We start from the raw sequence: 26485 nt of genomic DNA on the forward strand, positions 1-26485 counted from the left end.
CCTGCCCGCTGGAAACGTTTTCGATTGGCGTATGCGTAGACGTATTGCATTATTGGCTATAACTACGTCCTGGTGTAATAAGCCTCCACTGGTGGTAATTTTGGATTGAGGGACTAATTCGCTTATGCATAGCGCCCCGAAGAAGGCGATCGCAAATGCAGTAGACAGTAGTGTTGCTTCAAATTGTGAGTGTCATGTTAATGGTGTTAGGAATATGATGTGAGAAATCAGTTTTAGTGACACGAGACGGGACGTCTACACTCCTGACTTGGCTGACCCCTTTTCTACCCTTTTATGGATTGTCTGATGATGAATCTCTTTGTCACATCTCCCAAATTCAGTAGTTGGAAGTGAAATGCTACTCCGGTGAGACACCGATGCGCTGACGCCCCTGATATGCCCCTCATCATTAGCTGGTGGAGAAATTCTATGGTGACTTGTAATCTGGCTTGTTCACATTGGTCAACCCGTCTGCCTGATACTAGTCGTGTCCACTCTTCCCATGCCTTACCGTATGCTTGCCACGTCGACAGGGCAACTGACGCTCTGATTAATGGCATCAACTATTCGCCACTAGATCCCATAGGGATGGTGGGCAACTGTTGCCCGATGGGTGGGCGTTGGGGAGGAGCTCTGTGAAAATCTGCCAATTGAATTGTGATAAAGCGTTAGCAGCAGCTTTAGACCCCTCAGCATCGTGGCTAGCGCGGACCCATACATTGTGTTTTAGGCACAGGAATGCTAGCCGGCGTAGTAGGCCTAGCACTGGGAGAGACGATGATGCCATCTTATTAATGCAGTGCGCTAGGCTGGTGTTTTTTGTTATGAAGCGTATATTTTTGTTAGCCAGGCTCGCGCCCCATATTTCTATTGCTACCACTATTGGGAAGAAAAATTATTTTCCGGGCTAGATGCAGCTAAAAATTATTATTAATTTCAAAGCTGGTGGAGCTTGGTATAGATGGCCTAATACAATGAGTACCACACACTGCTACTACGCGCCCAAAATTATTTTCCGTGCTAGATGCAGCTAAAATTATTATTAATTTCAAAGCTGGTGGCGCTTGGTATAGATGGCCTAATACAATGAGTACCACACACTACTACTATGCCCAAAATTATTTTCCAGGCAAGATGCAGCTAAAAATTATTAGTAATTTGAAAGCTGGTGGAGCTTAGTATAGATGGCCTAATAGAATGAGTACCACACACTGCTAATATGCCCAAAATTATTTTACAGGCAAGATGCAGCTAAAAATTATTATTAATTTCAAAGTTGGTGGAGCTTGGTATAGATGGCCTAATACAATGAGTACCACACACTGCTACTAAGCCCAAAATTATTTTCTGTGCTAGATGCAGCTAAAAATTATTATTAATTTCAAAGCTGGTGGAGCTTGGTATAGATGGCCTAATACAATGAGTACCACACACTACTACTATGCCCAAAATTATTTTCCAGGCAAGATGCAGCTAAAAATTATTAGTAATTTGAAAGCTGGTGGAGCTTAGTATAGATGGCCTAATAGAATGAGTACCACACACTGCTAATATGCCCAAAATTATTTTACAGGCAAGATACAGCTAAAAATTATTATTAATTTCAAAGCTGGTGGAGCTTGGTATAGATGGCCTAATACAATGAGTACCACACACTGCTACTAAGTCCAAAATTATTTTCCGTGCTAGATGCAGCTAAAAATTATTATTAATTTCAAAGCTGGTGGAGCTTGGTATAGATGGCCTAATACAATGAGTACCACACACTACTACTATGCCCAAAATTATTTTCTAGGCAAGATGCAGCTAAAAATTATTAGTAATTTGAAAGCTGGTGGAGCTTAGTATAGATGGCCTAATAGAATGAGTACCACACACTGCTAATATGCCCAAAATTATTTTACAGGCAAGATGCAGCTAAAAATTATTATTAATTTCAAAGCTGGTGGAGCTTGGTATAGATGGCCTAATACAATGAGTACCACACACTGCTACTAAGCCCAAAATTATTTTCCGTGCTAGATGCAGCTAAAAATTATTATTAATTTCAAAGCTGGTGGAGCTTGGTATAGATGGCCTAATAGATTGAGTACCACACACTGCTACAGGCCCAAAAGGTTTTACTTGGCTAAGTGCAGTAAAAAATTTGTATTACATACACAGGTGGTGTAGCTTGCAACACAGATAGGCTACTCCACTGACTAACACACACTGCAAGAGGCCCAAAAGGATTTGCCTAGCTAGATTTAGCCAAATGCTGTGAAAAACACTTGCACAGCACTAAAACAGACCTGCCTGGCAAAAAGTGATAGGAACTGCTGTAACCTAGCCCCCAAAAGGCCTGCAATTACAAACTAATCCCTACTCCCTAAACCTTCCTGTCTATTTAAGAGAAAATTCGCTTGCAATTCAGTTACACAATATAGCGTTAACAGCAGCAGCAGTGCCGTCTAACACTCAGCTGCAGCAGTGAGAAAATGGGGGCGACGGGGAAAATGGCTGGGTCTTATAGGGCAAGGACATGTGACATACACAGCCAATGACACATGCCCTTTCTTGTGTGAAAAAAAGCACTTGTGTGCGCTGCTGATAGGCTGACAGACTGCACCTCCCCACTGTAAATGCGGGAAAGAGAAAAAAAATGGAGATCTTCATTATTTCTGCAGAGATCCATCCCATGCCCCTCCCCCCGCCCCGCTGTACACTCAAACTGTGTATTAACATTGATTATCAGCATTACTGTGAAAAAATCCAGTTACGATTTGGGTGCACGAACAGTTATCGAACATAACCTCGAACAGCCGGATTTTTTTCAAATCGTTCGGGTTCGTCGAACGGCTCGAACACCGCCCAAAACAGCTCGAATTTGAGATTGGCGAACAGTTCGATTCGAACACCGCTCATCTCTAGATAGGACCCGCTGAACGTTTTCTATCAACCTTCTGTTTTTGGCTAATCTGAGTGGCCCCAATATTCTTTTGAACCTCCCTCCAGACATCCCCAAGTTTCTGTATGGTGACCTCCACCTCAGGACATCATGAACTTATCCTAGAAAATTCATCAAAATGAGGATGAATACCATAATTACAAAAAAACGGTGAGGTTTCAGTGGACTGATTGACCTGACTGTTAAAGGTGAACTCAACAAGGGGTAAAAATGAAGTGAAGCCCTCCTGCTGAGCTGCAGCAAAACACCTTAAAATTTGTTTCAAATATTGATTTGTCCTTTCTGTCTGACCATTGGTTTCAAGGCGGTAGGCAGAGGAAAATGACAAGTCAATCCCCAGTTTATTACAAAAAAGTTCTTCAGAATTTGGAAACAAATTGCACTCCCCTATCAGACACAATGTTAAGAGGAATTCCATGCAATCTCACACTATGACAAATAAACAACCTGGAGAGTGTCTCAGCATTTGGTAACCCTGATAAAGGAACAAAATGAGCCTGTTTACTGAATCAGTCAACTACCACCCAAATTACAGTTTTCCCTCTAGACAGAAGCAAATCAGTGATGAAATCCATGGACAGATGAGTCCATGGTCTTTCTGGAATTGGCGATGGAACCAATTCCCCAGCCTGCCAGTTATGACAGGCTTTAGTGGGTGCTCAAACTTCACAAGCAGATACAAAATCTTTAATATCATTCATAGATGGCCAATAAAAAAGCCTAGTAATAGGTTTCTGTGTATCCGTGACCCCAGGATGACCACTGAAGACGGAATCAAGAAACTCCTGCAGCAAACGCAATCTTAGGTACACAGGTACAAATAATTTGGACCCTGGAGTGGCGGAAGCAGCCAACGACTTGTCTTAGGGATCTCAGCTTCCAACTACAAGGATAGCACAGAAACCACAATGCACTTACAGAGGATGGATTATGTGGGTGCTGGAGGAGAGATTGCGTGATAATGTGTCAATCTTCACATTCTTGGACCCCGGCCTGAACATGATAGGGAAATTTAATCTAGAGAAAAATAAGGACCATCTGGCCTGCGTAGGAGTCAGCCACTTAGCTGATTCAATATACGCTAAATTCTTATGGTCAGTGATCACAGTGACTTAATGAACTGCCCCCTCTGAAAAATGTTTCCATTCCTCAAAGGCTAATTTAGAAACTCATGATTCCCAACATCATAATTTTTTTTTCTTGGGACCTTGGGATAAAACAGCCCCTACGCCGATGTCCGAACCGTCCTCCTACACAATGAATAGCTCTTGGAGATCAGGTTGGATTAGAACAGGTGCAGACATAAAACTCTTTTTCAATTTTTTAAAAGCGCTAATAGCATCCGGTGGTCAAATCTTGAGATCCGCCAACTTACGTGTGAGATCAGTAAGAGGTTTTACAATCTGAGAAAAACCCTTCATGAATTTCCTATAATAGTTGGCAAATTCTAGAAAACGTTGCAATGCTTTCAGGTCACTAGGTTGGACCCAATCTATTATGGCTTGCACCTTCCCAGGATCCATCTTAAATCCATCAGCCGTTAAAATTAATTCTGGGAATAAAATTTTCTGAACAGAAAAAATAGATTTCTCAATTTTAGCAAACAAGGAATTCTAACTCAACCTTTGTAATGCTACATGGACATGTTCCTGGTGAGAATCCAAATCAGGCAAAAAAAAGATATCATCAAGGTAAATCACAACAAATCTCCCAATGCAATCAGAAAAAATATCATTCATAAAGTTTTGAAATACTGCTGGTGCATTGGTTAACCCAAATGGCATGACAAGATTTTCGAATAAATCCTCGGACCTTAAAAACGCTGTTTTCGACTCATCACCCTTCTTGATGTGTATCAAATTGTAAGCTCCTTTTAACGTCACGTTTACAAAACCATTTAGATACCTTCAGCTGATTATAGGTCGGGGATGAGTGGAAGTGTGTATGAAATCGATGCAATGATGGAGTCCACCATCTTTCTTTTTTACAAAGAAAAATCCAGCAGCTACAGAGGAGGAGGAAAGACAGGATATTATCTTTCCATAAACTTTCATTTACATAATTTTTCATGGTGGTACGTTCAGGCCCAGACAAATTGTAAAGGTAAACTTTAAGTAATTTGGCATTAGGGACAAGATTAATAGCACAATTATAAGGACAATGGGGAGGCAATGTCTCCACCTCTCTTTATGAAAACACAATCTCCGAAGTCTTTCAGGTACCCCAGCAGACCCTCCAGAATAGTAGAGCAAATTTGTACAGAGCTGAGACATTTATTATGTTAATTGAGGCTCCACTTAACAATCTCCTTCTGACACCTATCAATAACAGGATTGTGAATAAGCAGCCAATGATGCCCCAGAACCAACCCAGCAGGTAAATCATCCAAGACAAAGCAGGAAATGGATTCAGAGTGAAGTGCTCCCACTTGAAGCGTGAATTCCACCGTTACCCATTTAACAAAGTTCTGAAGTAGTGGTGTTTTTTCAATAGCAAAAATTTGAATGGATTTTTCCGGCCTAACTGTCCTTAATCCTAATTTCAGAACTAGTCCTAAATCAATAAAGTTAGCTGCTGACCCGCAGTCAATAAAAGTCAATGCTGGCAACACCTGGTTCTTGAAGGACAAGCGCCTATTAACCCCTTTCTGACGTGAGATGTATCCATATGTCTCTGTGGCCTGGGCCTTAATGACTAGGTACGTATGGATACGTCTCGGCGATCGCTCACACTCAAAGGCTGTGCGTGTGTAGCAAAGGCGAGAGAGCTTGTAAGGGAACTCCTAAATGATGTTCCAAAGATGGAGAGAGGCTGCCTTCTGCTGGCCAGACACAGTCAAGCGGAACCAAGATATGCAAGGGAAGTTGAAGGGAGAGCAGATTTAGACGCTGGACCCGATCAGGTAACTTCCAGGAAGGAGTTCTGGGAGATAAGAGGCCAGCGCGCCAAACCTGAGGGGTCTTTGGCGCCAAGCAACAGAAAGGAGCAGACGTGTTCCCTGCGTGCTGGGAAGCCCCGCGTGACAGGCCTAAGCCAGAGGCCTGTGAGGTGCCACAGCCGGGCACCGGTAGAAGATCCCTCACAGATGTGACCCGAGTGCTGTGCCTGATGAGGAGACTCAGAACCTGCTTGCGGTGCTGAGTGAGTTCGCGGAACCCGACGTCGCCCGCCGACAGACGAGGTCTGGACCCCCCTACCCAAGGCTCGAGAGATTGCCTCCAACGGCCAAGCAGAGAGGACTTGAGAGACGGCTGCCCCAGGAAAGTCACGCCAGCGAAAGCAGAGGAGCTGCATACGTGAACAGGGCTGTCACTTCTACTGTTCACTCACGATACCGGGGACAATTGGGTTTAGGTACTCAGGTTGGGAGGGGAACGGTTGGGGCTAAAGAAGCTCAACGTGATCTAATTGAATTTATCCGGAAAAAGACTCACGGCCTAGCGGGAATAACCGGTGACCCCCGCTAGAGCCATATGCACAGTTAAGGAACTCACGTGGTGTCTCCCATGATCGAGGGCACCACATTACCTTGAGAGACTTCGCATTTTGCTAATACTTCAAATTACTGTTTATTACCCTTGTTGCAATCCCTTGTTCAGCGTACCTCTTATATATACATATAAACTGTTTATATTCAACTCTTACTGTTCTCGCCTTGTGTCTCTGTGCATTGCATCCCGGCACCTGCATTACGTTTGGCGTAGTCGGCAGGATGCAACATTCAGACGCAGAGATGGCGGAGCAGCCTATGACTGGGTCCGGCCGGAGCCATATACCTTTGGGGGCTATTCTCAGCCATCTACCCAAGTTTACGGGGATGGCATGTCACTGTGGGACTGGGAAGAAAGACTGAGAAGTATGCTACGTATGTATCCCCTCGATCCCCTAGCCCAGGTGGAGCTGGCTCTTATAACCCTTGATGGAGAGGCCCGGCAGACTGTGATGTACCGCCCACCTGGGGATCGTGACACCGTGGACAAAGTGATAAAAGTTCTAGAGGACATGCATGGTGACACTACAGATTTGGGACACTTGCGCTTACGGTTGTTTCAGCGGGTCCAAGGGGAAAATGAGACAGTAAATCAGTATGTTAATGCATTACAGGAAGTGACGGCCCATATCACCAAGAAAGCTCGAGATGGGAACCGAGGACTGGGACCATTGGATGAGGTGTTGCGTGAACAACTGATTGCTGGCTTGAAAGACCCTTCCCTGAGGCAGATCCTGAAGGAGCGGCTGCGATTGAGCCCTGATCTGGGCTTCCTGGAGGTAGGGGCTGAAGCTAGAGTCCTGGAGAGAGAAGTTCCTGTTCTCAAAGCCACAGTTAGAAGTCATGAGGCAATTGCCCCTGAATTCACCAACAAAGAGCCTGATTGGGTACGGTAAATACGTCAGGAAATTCGAGACATTCAGGGTTAGTTGAATTCTATTAGAAAGACACCTACTGCCCCCTTGCCGACGGACCGTACTGCCCAACGCGGACAGAGACCAGAGCGAGAAAGATGTTCCTACCCGGCTCCAGCACGGCATGTACCCGACCTATCGGTAGAACGAGGACCAGAGTGCTGGACCTGCGGATGTAGGGGGCATATCTCCAAAGACTGTCCCAACCGAGAAAGGAGGAGGAGGGGACAGCTGTTAAACTAAAATGCCCCACAGTTGTGGAGCATACCGTGGGGTCTCGAGCTTCAGAGAGTGGAAGAGGGAGCTCTGAAGACATTGTCTCCGAGAGGCCCATTATCTGGGCTGAATTCAATGGGCAGCGGATCCGCTGTTTAATGGACATCGGGTCTCAAGTGACCACAATGCCTGAGACGTATTTCCAAAGTCACTTTCCTGAAGTCGCTCGTTCCTGCCAGGAACCCACTGTCAAACTGGTGGTGGCTAATCAACTACCTATCCCAGTAGCGGGAGTAGTATGGATGTCCGTTCGAGCATGTGGAAAGGACCTCGGTCGGAAAGGGATCGTACTGACCACAGGGCCCGGAGGCAATGGGCCCATTGTAACCCTGGGCATGAATGTGCTGAAAGATGTCGGACAGTTCCTGGCTGAGGGCTGTAACAAAAACAACTGGACCCGTGCCACTCGAGACCCAGCTAACAAGGGAGTATTCCAGCATGTCGTGCGGGTCAATCAGATTCAAAAATTGCCCGCTACCTCTCAGTACCTTGGTAAGGTATCGATACCACCCGAAGCCACAATGACACTGCCAGTGGGACAGACTGTACTCACTCTACCGGTGCTGGCACATGTGTCCTTAGAGGGCGTGGACATTCAAATTGAACCAATGGAGGGAGAGGAAGCGCCCTCTGGACTCCTGGTTGCTCGGACCCTGGCCACCGTGCGGCACGGTCGAGTACCCGTGCGTTGCATCAATTTAAGTGGCACAAGTTTACAGTTGTTGCCCCGACAAGAGGTGGCGCGAGTGTGTATAATGCCAGAAGCCCTTACTAGAGCTGATGCTATAGGGCTGGCACCTGTGGAAGGAAAGCCTTGGACCCTGGAGGTGTCCCTCAATAGCCAAGAGAATGGAAGAGAACCGTTGGCTGGGCGCCACCTCTTGGAGGAAATGGAGGCTAATCTGACTGAGTTTTCTGCTGGACAAGTAAGGCAGATCGAGCAACTTCTACAGCGATATCAGGGAGTGTTTGCACAGCATGAAGATGATTTCGGGTGCACTCGGGACATTCAGCACAAAATACCCACTGGAAATACTGCTCCCATCAGAGAGAGATATCGGCAGATCCCGCCTCAAATGTACCAGGAGGCGAAAGAGCTGTTGGCCCACATGTTGCGGAACGGTGTGATCCGTGAAAGTCAGAGTCCTTGGGCGGCTCCGATCGTGCTGGTCCGGAAGAAGGATGGTACCCTGAGATTCTGCGTAGATTATCGAAAGCTGAATGCCTGTACAGTGCGGGACTCCTATCCACTCCCCCGAATTGAAGAGTCTCTATATGCACTAGGGAGCGCCAAATTCTTCTCTTCCCTCGACCTGGCCAGTGGCTATTGGCAGGTCCCAGTAGCTGAGAAGGATCGTCCGAAGACAGCTTTTGTTCTCCCCATGGGCCTGTTTGAGTTCAATCGGATGCCATTTAGGCTAACAAATGCGCCAGGAACCTTCCAACGGCTGATGGAGAGATGCTTGGGGGACCTCAACTTTGAACCCACTTTAATATATCTGGACGATATCATTATCTATTCCGCTACGTTTGAAGATCATCTCCGCCGATTGGAACAAGTGTTAGAACGGCTTCAAAGGCACGGCCTGAAAATTAAGCCTCGTAAGTGTCATCTCTTCAAACGAGAAATTGAATATCTGGGGCACACTGTGTCCAGTGCAGGAGTGCACCCCACTGCGGAGAAAGTAGCTGCCGTGCAGAAGTGGCCCACGCCCGCCAATCTAAGGGAACTGAGGGCGTTCCTGGGGTTTGCTGGATACTACCGCAGATTCATTAAAGACTTTGCCAAGATTGCGATCCCGCTCAATGAATTGCTGTGAGGAACGGCTGGGGGAGCCAAGTGGCAGCCCATTCAGTGGGGCCCACAGCAAGAAGAGGCATTCCGAGCATTGAAAATGGCGCTAACGGATGCCCCAATCCTGGCCTACGCTGACTTTTCGCAGCCTTTTATGTTGTACACTGATGGAAGCTTGCATGGACTGGGAGCAGTGCTGGCTCAAGTACAAGGAGGAAAAGAGCGAGTGATCGCGTATGCCAGCAGGTCACTCCGAGACATGGAGAAGAATCCGGACAACTACAGTTCGCTTAAGCTGGAGCTACTGGCACTGGTGTGGGCCATGACCGAGAAGTTAGCTGAATACTTGTCAGGGTCAGAAGTGCAAGTGCGGACAGATAACAACCCTTTGGCCCACTTGGAGAACGCCAAACTGGGCGTGTTAGAACAGCGGTGGGTCGCAAGGATGTCCAAATACCAATATAAAATCACCTATCGGTCCAAGGCCCTGAACACTCATGCTGATGCCCTGTCCTGGGTCATTCAGGCGGGGCCGAAGAGGGACAGAGATGAGGAGCTCGAAGGCGACGAGATCCCGGATTTCAGCCAGTTCGCCGCTTCTGTGGTCGACGCCCAGGAGACCAGAGAGTTCGCAGTAGTGACGCCTACTAAAGACCAGACAGCAGAAGCTGCAGCTAAGGCCATCTGTCAGGATTTCATCCGGATTTATGGGTGCCCGAAGCGAATACATTCTGATCAGGGGGCCTGCTTCCAAGGACGAGTGATGGATGAGCTATACCGCATTTATGGGATCGACCGATCCCGAACAACGCCCTACCACCCTCAAGGGAACTGCGCATGCGAGCGCTTCAACCGAACCCTGTTGCAAATGTTGCGAACGCTGGAAGCGGACAAAAAGATGAAGTGGCCCGAATTTGTGTCCGAGCTGTTGTGGGTGTATAATAATCGAGTTCATGCGACTACCGGCTACACCCCTTACATGTTGCTGTTTGGAAGAAGTGGGCGAGAAATTACTGAACTGGAGCTAGACTTAGAAGACTCCAGCCCGGGCAGTAGCCCAAGTACCTGGATTCGAGAACACCAGCGTCGGCTCCATACAGTGAGAAGACTGGTTGCTCAGAAGTTTTAGGAAGTAGAGCATGCAGATCGGCCCCCGACCTCAGGCGGATCACTTCAGCCAGGAGACCGAGTACTGGTAAGGGCCAAACGATTTGGGAGTAAACTGGACCATCATTGGGAGGCGATACCATATCGGGTGGTGAAGAAGGTTCACCCAGACAACCCCGTCAACGAGTTTAGGCCCGAAGGGGATGACGCCGCAACACCCAGGGTGTTGCACCGCAATATGCTGCGACCTTGCTCCTCTGAAGCAGAAGTCTGTAGCGAAGTTGGGCCTTCAAACGTATTGGCTGAAGTGCCACATGCAGGAACCTTGGGGGATGAAGAAGGATGGGCCACAATACAGTTGGGCCCGTCAGAACCGTTGAGGCCAACCCCGAGTGGAACCCAGAATGAGTCGAGAAATGACTTGCAATCCCCAGTAGTTGATTCATCGGATCTCCCGGAGTCACCTCCGGAAGAGGAGCCCCGCAGAACTGAGCGGGCTAATGCCGGAATTCCTCCTAACCGGTATGCTCAAGAAGAGTTTATCTGGTCTCAAATCCAGCAGAAAACGCAGGAGTGTGCTCAACTCCTGTCTGAACTTGCACTGCCTGGAAAGAGGCATCAATTCTGCGAGAAGTCTACTCGCCCGAGGACTGGCGAGCAAAAAGGAGGGAGGAATGTAGCAAAGGCGAGAGAGCTTGTAAGGGAACTCCTACATGATGTTCCAAAGATGGAGAGAGGCTGCCATCTGCTGGCCAGACACAGTCAAGCGGAACCAAGATATGCAAGGGAAGTTGAAGGGAGAGCAGATTTAGACGCTGGACCCGATCAGGTGACTTCCAGGAAGGAGTTCCGGGAGACAAGAGGCCAGCGCGCCAAACCTGGCTGGGGTCTTTGGCGCCAAGCAGCAGAAAGGAGCAGACGCGTTCCCTGCGTGCTGGGAAGCCCTGCGTGACAGGCCTAAGCCAGAGGCCTGTGAGGTGCCACAGCCGGGCACCGGTAGAAGAGCTCCGGATCCCTCACAGATGTGACCCGAGTGCTGTGTCTGCTGAGGAGACTCGGAACCTGACTGCGGTGCTGAGTGAGTTCGCGGAACCCGACGTCGCCCGCCGACAGACGAGGTCTGGACCCCCCTACCCAAGGCTCGAGAGATTGCCTCCAACGGCCAAGCAGAGAGGACTTGAGAGACGGCTGCCCCAGAAAAGTCACGCCAGAGAAAGCAGAGGAGCTGCATACGTGAACAGGGCCGTCACTTCTACTGTTCACTCACGGTACCGGGGACAATTGGGTTTAGATACTCAGGTTGGGAGGGGAACGGTTGGGGCTAAAGAAGCTCAACGTGATCTAATTGAATTTATCCGGAAAAAGACTCACGGCCTAGCGGGAATAACCGGTGACCCCCGCTAGAGCCATATGCACAGTTAAGGAACTCACGTGGTGTCTCCCATGATCGAGGGCACCACATTACCTTGAGAGACTTCGCATTTTGCTAATACTTCAAATTACTGTTTATTACCCTTGTTGCAATCCCTTGTTCAGCGTACCTGTTATATAAACTGTTTATATTCAACTCTTACTGTTCTCGCCTTGTGTCTCTGTGCGTTGCATCCCGGCACCTGCATTACACGTGCACGATCGCCACCTGGTGTCAGCTGATTCTGACACCTGACACCCGGCACTCAGTGCCAGGAGCAGTGCCCGCACCACTCCCGGCACTTTAACCCTCTAAATGCTGCAATCACAGCATTTAGCGAGTGAGCAGATAGACAGAAGCCCCTCTGCTCTTCGATCAGAGACCCCGCGACATCATCTTTGGGTCCCGATCGTTGCCATGGTGACCCGATGTCGTCACCAAGCACTAACAAGGTAGTTAGATTATGCGCAGTGCATGATCTAACTATCTGGTGTCTGCAGGACAGGCAGCTATAAGGCATAGCAGTGATCATGCACGGCTATGCTTTATAGCAGCAATCAGCAGAAAGTGAAAGTCCCATAGTAGGACTAAGTAAAAAAGTGAAAAAAAAAAATAAAAAAAAGTTGTACAAATATTTTTTTATAAAATCACAAAATAATAATAAAAAAATATATGGTACTCATAAATAAATATTATTATAAAAAAAACAATAAAAGTACACATATTTTGCATCGCTCCGTCCGTAACGTCCTGACATATAAAACTGTCCCACTAGTTTGCCCCATTAGTGAACACGGTAAAAAAAAAAAAAAAAAAATGAAGCAAAAAACAATGCTTTATCATCATATCGCCGAACAAAAAGTGGACTAAAACGCGATCAAAAAGATGAATGAAAATAAAAATGGTAGAGATGAAAACATCATCTTATCTTGCAAAAAAAAAGCCGCCATACAGCTCCATCAGCCGAAAAATAAAAGAGTTATAGCTTTCAGAATAAAGCGATGTAAAAAAAAAATTTCTATAAAAAATTTTTATTGTGTAAAAGCGCCAAAACATAGAAAAACTATATAAATGTAGCATTGCTGTAAACGTACTGACCCAAAGAATAAAGCTGCTTTATCAATTTTACTACAAGCGAAATGGCATGAAAAACCCTCAAAAAACAATTCCTGAATTGTTGTTTTTTATTTATTCTGCCTCCCAAAAATCGGAATAGAAAGCAATCAAAAAATGTCACATGCCCGAAAATGGTACCAATAAAAACGTCAACTTGTCCTGCAAAAAACAAGCCCTTACATGACATTGCGATGGAAAAACTAGTTTTTGCAACAAAAAAAAAGCGTTTTTAGTGTGTGACAGCAGCCAAACATAAAAACCCTATATAAATCTGGTATCGTTGTAATCGCACTGACCCAAAGAATAAAGTAGTCTAATCACTTATACCGCACGAGGAATGGCGTAAAAAATAAATAAAACCAATTCTTCACCTGCTGCTGATTTGTTCAATCTGCTACCAAAAATCATAGTATGGCTCAGCTCTGCGCTGAGCGCTTACACTGGGGTTTCCATATAAATCTCTGAAATTTGTGATTCAGATGGAACCCTTGGCGGAAGATTCCCTATAATGAGGCAGATGGAGACACTGTGGACGCTGTCTGGCCTGTGATCCCACGGTGTCCCCCTTTTTATTAGGTATGCATAAAAGTGTCATCGGCCACAGTCTTGTGTACCTCTGAAAAAAAGGACACCGCTAAACAAAGGCCAGAAGGAGTCCAGAGTAAGTCTGTTGTCTCATTATAGTGAATGGATCCCTCAAAGGTTTCATCTGAATTATGTCACTCAGAGATTTTAATGGAAACCCCTATATCAGTGCTCAGCGTAGAGCACAGGATGAATGGGAAAATTTTACATAACATTTTGGATCACAATAAAAGCTGTGACTCAATCCACAAAAAAAGCAAGTCCCCACTCAGGTCCGTCATCTGTTAATGGAAATATAAGGGGCTTCCATGTTACTAGTAGCACAAAGAGAAATGGCCCTTGCCCCCAAAAGAAATTCATCAAATTCTGTGCTCCCAAATACAAATGCCCACCTCCCTTTTGAACACCAAAGTGTGCCTAAACCGCAGTTAGTGTCCACTTGCTTGGCATTTCTGTAGTGATGGGAGCCCACCTAACTTACAGATGCATGTCTCCAGAAGCATGAGCTGGGCACAATGTACTGGTCACTACAACGTACTGGTCACTACAACGGCAGTTTGCAATTTTCACTCAGCAACATCCGCTGCTGCTTGTTTCTGGAAAAGACCCATGGAGTCAAGATTGTCACTACACCTGTAGATAAATTCCCAAAGGGGTATAATTTCCAAAATGGAGTAATTTGAGGGGGGATTCTGCTATTCTACCACTAAGGAGCTCTGTATATATTGAGTCCGCATACTGTTCTAGAAAAATATGCTCTCCAGGAGGCAAATAGTGCTCCGTCCCTCCCGAGTCTCGCCGTGTGGCTAAGCAGTACTGTACTGCCACATATGGAGTATTTCTACATTCTGCAGAAATTGTGGGACAAATTTTGGTGCAATTTTTACTCATTTCTCAGTTTGAAAATGTAAAATCTGGGGCTAAAACAAAATTTTGGTGGTAAAAAATTAATTATTTTTTTCTTCACTGCCCAATGGTATAAAATTCTGTGATCCACCTGCGGTGTCAATATGCTCACTGCACCCCTATATTAATTCATTGAGAGGTATAGTTTGTAAAATGAGGTCTCTTATGGGGTTTCGGCTGTTCTGGCATCTCAGGGGCTCTGACAGTGTGACATGGCCCCCTCAAAACAGTCCAGCAAAATCTGAACTGCAATATGGTGCTTCTTCCTTCCGAGCTTTGCACTGTGCATCAAAAGTAGTTTTCAACCACATATGGGGTATCGGCATACATAGGAAAAATTGCACAACAAATTTTGGGGTCAATTTTCGACCTGCTATCTTTGTGAAAATGAAAAAATTTGGGCTAAAACAACATTTTTCTGGGAAAAATTTATTTTTTTCATTTTTTCAGATCCACATTGTAAAATTCTGTGAAGCACCTATGAGTTCAAGGTGCTCACCACACATCTAAATAAATTCCTTGAGGGATCTAGTTTCCAAAATAGGGTCACTTGTGGGGGTTTCCCACTATTTAGGCACATCAGGGGCTCTCCAAACACGATATGACACTCACAGACCATTCCATCAAAGTCTGCATTCCAAAATGTCACTCCTTCCTTTCTGAGCCCTGCCGTGCACCCAAACAATAGTTTTCCTCTACATATGGGGTATCTGCATGCTCAGGAGAAATTACACAACAAATTTTGGGGTCCATTTTCTCCTGTTACCCCTTTGAAAATAAAATATTTGGGGCTAAAGCAAACATTTTTGTGGGAAAAATTGGATTTTTTTATTTTCACGGCTCAATGTTATAAACTTCTGTGAAGGGGTTCAAGATGCTCACCACAAATCTAGATAAGTTCCCTGAGGGGTCTATCCTACAGATAGGGCATCAATGTAAAAGTAGTGGACAACCCCTTTAAGCAGTATTTTACCTGTGGAGAAAAAAAAGGTACCTGGAAGTCTGGATGACCCCCTCGACAATCACCCAGATTTAGGTGTTTTCCTGACGGCTTGTTCACTTGAGGGCGAGTTGCCCAGTCCTTTAAAAGATGTCCTCCAAGACCACAGTATAGGCAGAGTCCAAAATCTTGTCTACATCTTTTCTCCACAGCACGAAAACTAGCAACTCCAATCTCCAATTGCTCCGACTCAGGAAAATGGACCTGTTCTGGGGAAGTTTAAAGGGCACCCTGCTGCTCACCATGTCTCTCACGGATTCTGCAGTCCATCCATATGGCCTGGGTCATGACCTCTGCCAAAGAACAAGGGGAGTCATGAAGAACCAGAGCGTCCTTAAGAGTCTCGGAAAGCTCTTTGCACAACTGGCACCTTAGAGCTGCGTCATTCCATAGAACTTCAGTAGACCATTGCCGGAATTCGGTGCAGTATTCCTCAGCAGTGCGGCCTCCTTGTACCTGGTTCAATATCTTTGCCTCAGTGACATAGATCCAGTCGGGTTCATCAAACCTAAGGTGTCAACAGAAGTCCGTTCTGGGGCTTGTGGGGACAAAGAAAATGCCAAGGTCTGAGGGCCCCCTTGCAGTAGGGACTTTATTATCTCCACCCTCTTTAACCGTAAACTGTTTTTTCTCGCCCGAAAATTTCAGGGTACCGACATCACAGCCACTGCCGGCAGTGGAGGGCTATTGGAAGTTTTCATCAAACTAATCTGACCCTGAAATGACGATTCAAGACTCTGCCATTCCTTAGCCAAATCCTGAATCATCTGCATCAGATTAGCCACCTGGTCACAGAGCGTGTGAGCAGGGTTAATACTGGCAAAAAAAAGACAAACATACTGTATGGGCCAGTTATAATGTGACGATGAGTCACTGCTCATGGACAAGCTGTAAGACGGGGAAGTCAAGGGGTCCAAGGTCAAAAGCCAGGAGGGTATGCCAAAGCCAAAGGATAATCATGGGCAAGTCTGGGGTCTAGTAACTACGGTAAGAATGCATCAAAGACAAAAAGGGTAAGGCAAAAAAGACGTCAAGGGCAAATTCAAGGTCGGACAACAAAGATCAAAATATTGAAACACAGAGCATGGAGCAAACACACCATTTGAGCAACGCTACAACTGGCAAGGTCCGATAATAGCCAGCCAGCTTAATTAACCAGGTAATCACCCAGAACGAGTGACACCTGAAAGACCCTGCCAGTTTGGGCAGCTGGGCTATCAATCACAATACCGACAGCCCAGCACGCCCCACCACAAATTTGGCTTTTGGGCTGTCACTCACAATACTGACAACTCAGCATGCCCCTACCCTATGTGACGGTGTTAGGTGTGGACCCACTGCGCCACTGGCTGGGCTTACCCTGGAAGGCCGTGACTAAGTGGCTACCTGGTTTACACTCTGATGGGGAGGATAGGCTTGGCCATTAGGATAGCCACCAGGTGCTGCTCCAGGGCAGTCCCTGGACCTGCAGCAGTTGATCAATGGGTCGGAGGCAGAACATGAGGTACAAAGGGCCAAGGCAGAAATGTCGTCAGACAATCCAGGCAAGCAGCACAGGGTCAGAGTACGAAGCCAGGGTCAGGAGCAAAGAGATCAAACAGAACGAATAAACTAGCCAGGTCGGTAACAGGAGAGACTAAACAGGAAAACACCTAGACAGAAAACTAGAAGTGTACTGCAAACTAGAACCTAAGCTCAGGCAAGGAGTGGAGAGAGGAACTTCCTAATATGTCCCCTGCTGGCAAGGGATAGGCTAGGGAAGCAGAACTCTGTAGGATACTGCAGGGTTAAATACCTGAAAAGTCTGGTCACATCTCCCTATAGCCAGGTGGAGATAGCAGGAAGATTCAGCAGTGCTGGGAGTGCTGCAAGAGGCAGCTCAATGAGACGGCCTGACACGAGGAGAAGCAGAGCGGTGAACGCATTGAGTAGGACGATGCTGAGAAGGCGTGCAAGTTACCAGCGTGACAGCCCACCACCTTTAACATCATGTGAATGGATCTTCCTACAACCCCTTTATATCCTCAGACATGCCCCTGCATATCTCAGTGTAAGTGTTTAATACTTGTCCCACGCTGCATGTAAATTGCAGGGTCTGGTCAGATGGGTGTCTCCAGATTATGAACAGAGCCATCCCGATCCCTTCAAATGCTGCCCTGTTCCCTTTAAATGCTGCTTCTTCTAACTGCATGTAAGTGGATGATGTCTCTCTGTCATCCACACATTGGTCGAAATCTCGCGTCTGCACAGTGGAATCACTTGATGTTCAATAGGGTTAAGTGAGGTGCACCTGCGCAGGTCTCCAACTCCACTACACAGGCGCAAAACTTCGGGCACTGTGTTGATGACGTAGAAAAAAAATGCCAAGCAGCTCAAAAAAATGCAAGGAAGAAAATGCAGCATGTGCATAATATTTTAGAAAACTCATTTACTTTCATAGTACTGTAAAATGCAGCATTTTTTTCCACACAAAAAAAATAGAAGGAAAAAAAAAGCTGCAAAAATATCGCATGTGAACATGCCCTTAAACAATCAGAATTAAATTGAGGATATATATTAGGACTTATTCAAACGTCTGTTTTTTTCTTGTATGTGAAGAAATTGACTGATTTTCATCAGTGTTTTGAATCACATCTTTATCAGGGTTTGGTAAGTGAGTCAGTTTTTACCATCAGTGTTTCACCAGTGAGTTTCTCATATGCAAAAAAGTAAAATATATTGCAAAGCTTCTTCTACCCATTACAGACAGCACTTATTTAACATGAATGGCGTCCGTGTACTGTCCTTAATTTTCATGGATCCAAAGGCATGAATAGCTGTTTTTCGATCCGTGACTTGGATCAAATATGGACATATCTCTGATTATTTTGCAGACACATAGTGCACAAAACACACAGACATGTGGAAAACCCTGGGTCAAGATATGAAGCTACATATAAAGGTATGTGCACACGATCAGTGTTCGCTGCGGATTGCCAGATGTTGCAGCATAGTGGATGGGATTTATACAAATCCCATGTCCACTATGCGTCTGCGGCACACCCGCGGAAACAGATATGCGGCGTGTCTTCCCAGACCGCATCATGTCTATTTCCTCACGCGGGTCCGCATGCAGGCTTTCCCCATAGGCCTAACCTCTATGGGGAAAGCCCACATGTAAGAAAAAAAAAAAAGCATAATGAGCGGAAGCCAGAGGCGGCTTCTCCGTAGCCCCGGGGCCGCAGCCAGCTCCGGATCGTCTGCACATACCCTTATATCTCTGAAAATAAGCTGCAACTAACATTCAGCAATAAGATAAGTGCATTTGTCATCAATTCTGAAAGGCAATAACAGGAACTATTTACAGAAACCATTTTAGAAAATCACAATATAATTACATTCCAGTTTAATTCTACATCTTTGGAACGACTATTTTTTTACGTCTCTATAAATAACCAGGTATGTTTTGTTTTACTAACAAATTCCCAGAAGCTACTTCCAAAGGAAAAGCAGATGGTTTGAGACATGTTTATCAGACGAGAGATATATTTCCTATATTCCAGTATTCATTCTCTCTCATTCTCTCTCTCATTCATTCTCTCATTCTCTCTCTCATTATTTCTCTCTCTCTCTAGATATATCTCTATATACATATACTGTATATAGATATACAGCGGGTAAAATAAGTATTGAACACGTCACCAATTTTCTAAGTAAATATATTTCTGAAGGTGTTATAGACATGAAATTCTCCCCAGATGTCAGTAACAATAACAATCCATCCAATCCAAACAGGAAAAAAAATCAAACAATAGATTCCCATAAATTAATTTATGTGCAATAATGGTAATAATGTGAAATCACACAGGGAAAAAGTATTGAACATGAAGAAAGATAGGTGCAAAAAGTCTTGCAAAGTCGTGACACCAGCTGAAATCTATCACTAATCAGAAAGCAATCCTGCCACTTAGTGAAAAATAATATCAGCTGATTCAACTGATGGCCTATAAAAAGGTGTCTCATTACCAAGGTGATACACAAGAAACATCTCATGATGGGTAAAACTAGTAAGCTGTCTCAAGACCTTCGCAACCTTATTGATAGCATTGGTTACAGAAGAATTTTTAGCCTCGGCTCTTCCCTATTGCCTGGTGTGTTGGCAATCGGTGTAATGGTTTTGGAGTTGATATAAGCTGTGTAATGTCCGCTGACATCAAGCCCAGGGGTTAGTAATGGAGAAGCGTCTATAAGACACCCCCATTACTAACCCCGTAGTCAAAAGAAACAAGCACATGCACAGAGAAAAGTCCTTTAATTGTAAAAAGCACTCCTCGACCTTCTTCTGCCCATTTAATATCATTAAAAAATAAAATAATCCAAAGGGTACGCTGTAAATCCATAACAGGGAGGTTCCATGATGATTCCTGACTCTGCTACATCCAGAGGCTGTGCTGAGTGGTGACATCAGTAATGTGACCGCTCAGCACATCTGCCGGAACACACTGAGAGTAGCATGTGAATCCGGCTAGTGTGACAAGCGCTGATGTCAGTAAGGTTACCCCAGTTCACAGCTGATGAATCGCGGTAACCTTATTGACATCAGCGCTCGCAGTGTGTGAAGTTACTGACGGTTCTCACGCTGCAAACGGTGATGTCAATAAGGTTACAGCCTATTAATATCAGCCCGCAGCTGTCTGCTTAGACATTGCTGGTTATTAAAAATAGGGGTGACCCACATTTTTTATCTTTTCAATAACCATTAAAGGCTAAGCAGACAGCTGTGAGCTGATATTAATAGACTGGGAAGCTCCATGGTTATTGGGTCCTTCCCAGCATAATAAGACCAGCTCAAAGCTGTCTGCTTTCCTTTAGCTGGTTATTAAAAATAGGAGGGACCCCACACCATTTTTTTCATTTATTTATTTATTTTTAGCTAAATATATGTACAGTAAGCTACACACGCACAGCACTAATTATATATCTCACTGATATCTATCTATCTACACCATATCTATGTATCTATATCTTTGCACATCTAACACCTAAACATCTGTCACTTCTGTTCTACATTCTATTCTGGTATGTGTCACACGAACGGCACACGGATGACACACTTTATGTCATCTGTGTGCACGTGTGTGTCAGAAAAAACTGACATGTCCTATTGGATTCACACTCTTCAAACCTTGAATCCTATGGGCCTGAATCAAGAGTATGATATTCACCACTGAGGGTTGACTGTAGTTCCCTAGCTTTTGATTTGGACTTTGGTCTGTGCACCAAGTTCTCCAGTTCCATATCATTTATACACATATTGAAACAAGGATATTGATGGTGTATTTCTAGTTGTACATATGCAATACACATGTCTTTTTATATTTTTTCTAGACCGTCTAGTAACAATTCAACAGGTATATATTTCTTTGTGTCTCCATTACTTTTCTTCTCTTGTTTGTCTTTGCTAGTTTCATTGGTTTGTCCTAAGTTCACTTCTCTGCAGTTATTATTTTCATTTCTTATCTTTTCTGTTCCTTATGCCTTAATCTCTTGGTATATTGTTTCTTTAGCCCTTCTTATTTTTATCATTCTGGTGTGTCCCTTTTTTCTCTGCCGCCTGCTTATTTAATTGTTGCTTCTCTCTGCTTGTGCTATTGCACACGCGCACCTGCAAATCGGCAATCTCCGTTCTTTTTCACCGCGAGTCGGCCCGCGCATGCGCCGTAACACATCTCACACCGGCTTCTACGTCACCGGATATAAGCACATCTGCCCCTTTCTGGAGCACATATAGGACAGCGCGGACGCTGTCTAACACGGCGGCATCTATCTTCACTGCACTACTAGACGACGTGACCCTGCAACTGTGTCACCCTGCCTGGATGCCACAAGTGTAATTAAAGCTGTGTCTGGAAGCAAGGGGGAGGTTCTCTGGTCAGGGGAACATTAGCATGCAATGCCTCCTGTCTCAGGCCAGTAGGGGGAGCAGGCTGCCCCTATAAAAGCTGGTACTGGGGACAGGGTTAGGGAGAACTGGATTGCCTGTCTCAGCTTTGAGACGTGTCCCAGAGTGGAGCAGGGACAGAAAGTTGCATTGTAACCTAAGAGGAAGTGTGGCAGTAGGAGAGAGCCACAAGCCAGAGACAAGAGGCGCAGTGAGCCTGTCTTGGCAGAGAAAAGACTTAACTTTACCAGACTTTGGTGTCTGAGGCTGGAAGGATTCCACATCCCCCAGCAGAGAACCAGCCCGCAAGGGACTGTACATTCCTTGGCCTAAGAAGCCTGGAGGCCCTGCCACAACCGAAGGGACCAGTAAAGCCGTACAAGGCTGGGAGCAGAAAGGAACCCACGTCGCAGGCCATACAGGCGAGAAAGCACGGAAAGCTCGGAAACGTGGGCTGTTATCCTATCAGGAGGAGATAGTCAGAAGGAGCGCAGAAAGCACGGTAGGCCTACACCCTCACCCTGACCAGGGCCAATTTCCCCGTTGCTCTCAGACATCCAGGTCCCCTCCTAGCTGGGACTGTTTGTGGGTCAGTTTACCTGTTAGTAAAGACCCTGGACTGCAACCTGTTGTCTGTGTGCTCCTTGCTCCTCCAGCACTACCATCACTCCCACCATCCACTATACTGCCCTGGGGCCGCACTCTTCCCGTGGGGAGTCACACTACCATAGCTGCACACCTCATCAGCCCCAGCGGTCTGCATGCAGCGGCGGTTCCTAATAACCGCAATCCACGGGTGGCGTAGTCGGACATAATCAATATAACGGACTACCACTGGCCTGACCACCCTGAGCCACGGAACCGGGTTGCCACTACTACTCCCATCGTTCCCTATTGCCCGGATCCGAGTGCCCCACGGCCCAGGGGGCGAGTCAGCTTTGGCGTAGTCGGCAGGATTTCGTGCCCGCAACCACCGGGTACTGCGTGCCTGAAAAAGACTTTTGTAACTTACCTGTGGCAAAGTTTCCCGCCGTCCGGAGTCGTTTCCCGCCATCCGGAGCCGATTCCCGCCATCAGACGCCATCTTGGACCTTTTCCCGCCGTCTTCTGCCGTCTTCCCGCCATCTGCAGCTGTTTCCCGCCATCGGACGCTATCTCCAGGACGCCGCGCGGGAAGAAGAGGGGCGTGGACGTCAAAACCGCGCGAGATCCGAAGCTCCGCCCCACGCTCCGACGCTGCGCAAGGTCCTGGAAGGGAGAGAGAGCGACGCTGACGTCATCGGAGTGCGACGCCAGGTCCTCGTCCATAGCAGCAGCAGCGGAGCCGCGGCCTACAGAAGAGGATCGTCGGAAGGTAGGCCACGGTCCACTAGGGGGGTAGAAAGATGTCGGACACAGAGGCGCCCACTACCACCAACGCAGCTGCAGCAGCGGTAATGCCCTTTTCCTTGCCCTACATCCCTGGAGCGGCCTGGCTGCCCAAATACTCAGGGGAGCCCCATGTCCTAACTGACTTCAAGGAAAGGCTATACAGTTTGTTCCACGTTTACCCCCTGACAGAGGAACAGAAGGTCAGCATATTAACAGGGCAGTTAACTGGCGCAGCCCAAAGGGAGGTAAAATCATGGCCCATTGAGGAGAAAAGGACTGTGAAGGGTATTCTGGCCCGGCTGCGGGGTACCTTTGATACACGTACCTCCGCTGAAATTAAAATGAGGTTCTATGGATGTAAGCAGCGGGCACAGGACAGCATCAGAGACTATGCCCTAAATCTGCAGGAAGCCTTGAGGGCTATTCAACAAACTGACCCTGGCAGTGTGCAAGAAACCGATAAGCTGCTAACAGAACAATTCATAGAGGGTCTGCTGTCCAGCGCCCACAGGGCCCAGCTGTGCCTCATGTTCTTCCAGAACCCCGACTTGACCTTTGCCCAATTTAAGGACAGGGCCATAAGGGTGCTCCGTGAATCTGCAACCAGTGGCGCTATAAACCCCCGGCGCCCTGCTATCACCTACCACCAGGAGGCGGCGCCCTCCTCTATGGACTCCGTGGAGGCTGATGCACAGGCCCTGAACCAAGCCCCGTCGAAAGGCCTGCACCACCAAGTTCAGGAGCTGACCAGGAGCGTCGCGACGTTGACCAGGACCGTCCAGGCGTTGCAAGTGGACCCGTCAAGACCCATCGAGCTGGCTTCAAGTCCGGAGGATGTCCCGTGGCGTCGACAGAGGAGGATCCCGTCGTTCCGAGGGAGGCCCACAGACCGCTACGCAGAGGATGGACAGCCCATTTGCCGTCGATGCAACCAGCCCGGACACATTTCCAGGTACTGTAATTTAAACGGGTCCAACCTGGGGCAGAGGGCCGACCCCCAGGCATAAGATCACCAGGCCCTTATAATTGGCGTGATAAGTACGTTGGGGGGCGCCCGGTTTTACCCGTGGTGCTGGACGGTATCCCCATGAGCGCCTTGCTGGATACTGGGTCGCAAGTAACCACAATCCCTTATGTACTTTTTAAGCAGTATTGGACTGATGCTGATATCACACGGTATCCAGACAGTAACTTGAGCATCATCGCCAGTAATGGCTTACCCGTGCCGCAGATGGGGTTCAAGGAGATGACCATTAAAATTGGTAAAGTTGAACTGCCGGCACAAGGAGTGATTATTGTGGACATTGACCGTCATGAAAGTCACCCTAAAATAACTGTGGGTACTAACATAATTGAAAATTGTCTTTCAGAGGTAATTGTAATTCTACAACAGGTGGCGGTGAATGCTAGTTCCAGCCAACAGAGAGTCCTCAACAAGGAGATAAAAGCCCTGATGAGACGGCAGCAGGTAGAACTGTCTGGTGGTGAGATCGGTAGCGTAAGACTCAGTGATCCATTCCCCATTTCCATGCCTCCCAAAAGTGAAATGATGATCTGGTGTCGGACTGCAATCGGGTTGAGAGGTAGAGACTACCAAGCCATGGTAGAACCCGTGTACTCAGACAGCAGGCCCACCATTTTGACAGCCCGGGGGGTGGTTGATGTCCGTCATGGGAGGGTGCCCGTCCGCATCCTCAACATTGGGGAGAGGGAAGTACACTTACCCAGATACGCTACACTCGCCAAACTGTTTGTTGTCGAACACCAAGCTATCAGGGCCGTAGAACCCTTGCCTCCATCTCCTCAGGCGGAGGGTAATGGCTCCCAGAAACAAAAAGAGGACTGGTGCCAGAAACTCCACGTGGGTGCTGACTCCACTCCCCTGCACCAAAAACAAGGAGTCTACCGGGTGGTACAGGAGTACGAGAGAGTCTTTAGTAAGCACCCGCTAGACTTCGGCAGAGTAAAAGGGATAGAACACCACATCCCCACAGGGAGCCACCCACCGATAAAGGAAAGACACAGACCTGTACCCCCTGCACATTATCAGAACGCCAAGGGTATGCTAAGGGAGATGAAAGAAGCTGGGGTCATTAGAGACAGCTGTAGCCCCTGGGCAGCCCCCTTGGTTCTGGTCAAAAAGAAAGACGGCACCATGAGAATGTGCGTGGACTATAGACAAATCAACCGTATCACCCACAAAGACGCATATCCGCTGCCTAGAATAGAAGAGTCTTTAGCCGCACTAAAATCTGCTAACTTCTTTTCTACTTTGGACCTTACTAGCGGGTACTGGCAGGTTCCTGTGGCAGAGGCTGACAAGGAGAAGACCGCCTTCACCACCCCGATGGGACTGAGCGAATTCAACTGTATGCCTTTCGGGCTCTGCAACGCACCAGGGATCTTCCAGCGGCTGATGGAATGTTGTCTAGGGCACCGAAACTTCGAGACGGTCCTCCTTTACCTGGACGACGTGATCGTCTATTCGAAGACCTACGAGGACCATCTCAAGCACCTGGCTGAGGTGTTCGAAGCCCTGGCAGGCTATGGCCTGAAGGTGAAACCATCGAAGTGCCACCTGCTGAAACCAAAGGTCCAGTACCTAGGGCACGTGGTAAGCGCGGAAGGAGTGGCCCCCGACCCTGACAAGGTCACGGCAATCAAGAGCTGGCCAAGCCCCTCGAACATCAAAGAGGTGAGACAGTTTCTCGGGCTGGTAGGCTACTACCGAAGGTTCATCCCCGGGTTCACTAAGATGGCAGCTCCTATGCAGGACCTCCTGATCGGACAGTCTAAGTCCAGGAGTCAAAAGCCACCTTTCAAGTGGGATAAACCGGAAGAGGAGTCCTTCCGCCAGCTAAAGATGGCCCTCACGGGGGATGAGATCCTGGCCTACCCTGATTACGGCCAGCCTTTCATTCTCCACACAGATGCAAGTAATGTGGGACTGGGAGCCGTACTGTCCCAAAACCAACAGGGCAGAGAACGGGTGATCGCATACGCCAGCCGGAAGCTGAGGCCCACCGAGAGGAACCCGGAGAATTACAGCTCCTTCAAGCTAGAATTCTTGGCGGTGGTGTGGGCCGTGACGGAATGCTTCAAGCATTACCTGGCCTCCGCAAAGTTCACCATGTACAGTACAGACCAAAAGTTTGGACACACCTTCTCATTTAAAGGTTTTTATGTATTTTCATGACTATGAAAATTGTACATTCACACTGAAGACATCAAAACTATGAATTACCAAATGTGGAATTATATACTTAACAAAAAAGTGTGAAACAACTGAGAATATGTCTTAAATTCTAGGTTCTTCAAAGTAGCCACCTTTTGCTTTGATGACTGCTTTGCACACTCTTGGCATTCTCTTGATGAGCTTCAAGAGGTAGTCACTGGAAATGGTTTTCACTTCACAGGTGTGCCCTGTCAGGTTTCATAAGTGGGATTTCTTGCCTTATAAATGGAGTTGGGACCATCAGTTGTGTTGTGCAGAAGTCTAGTGGATACACAGCTGATATTCCTACTGAATAGACTGTTAGAATTTGTATTATGGCAAGAAAAAAGCAGCTAAGTAAAGGAAAACGAGTGGCCATCATTACTTTAAGAAATGTAGGTCAGTCAGTGTGAAAAATTGGGAAAACTTTGAA

Source organism: Phyllobates terribilis, unplaced genomic scaffold (genome assembly GCF_046119375.1).
Source record: "Phyllobates terribilis strain yellow unplaced genomic scaffold, ASM4611937v1 Scaffold_1__5_contigs__length_1240528914, whole genome shotgun sequence".
Classification (NCBI taxonomy): Eukaryota; Metazoa; Chordata; class Amphibia; order Anura; family Dendrobatidae; genus Phyllobates; species Phyllobates terribilis.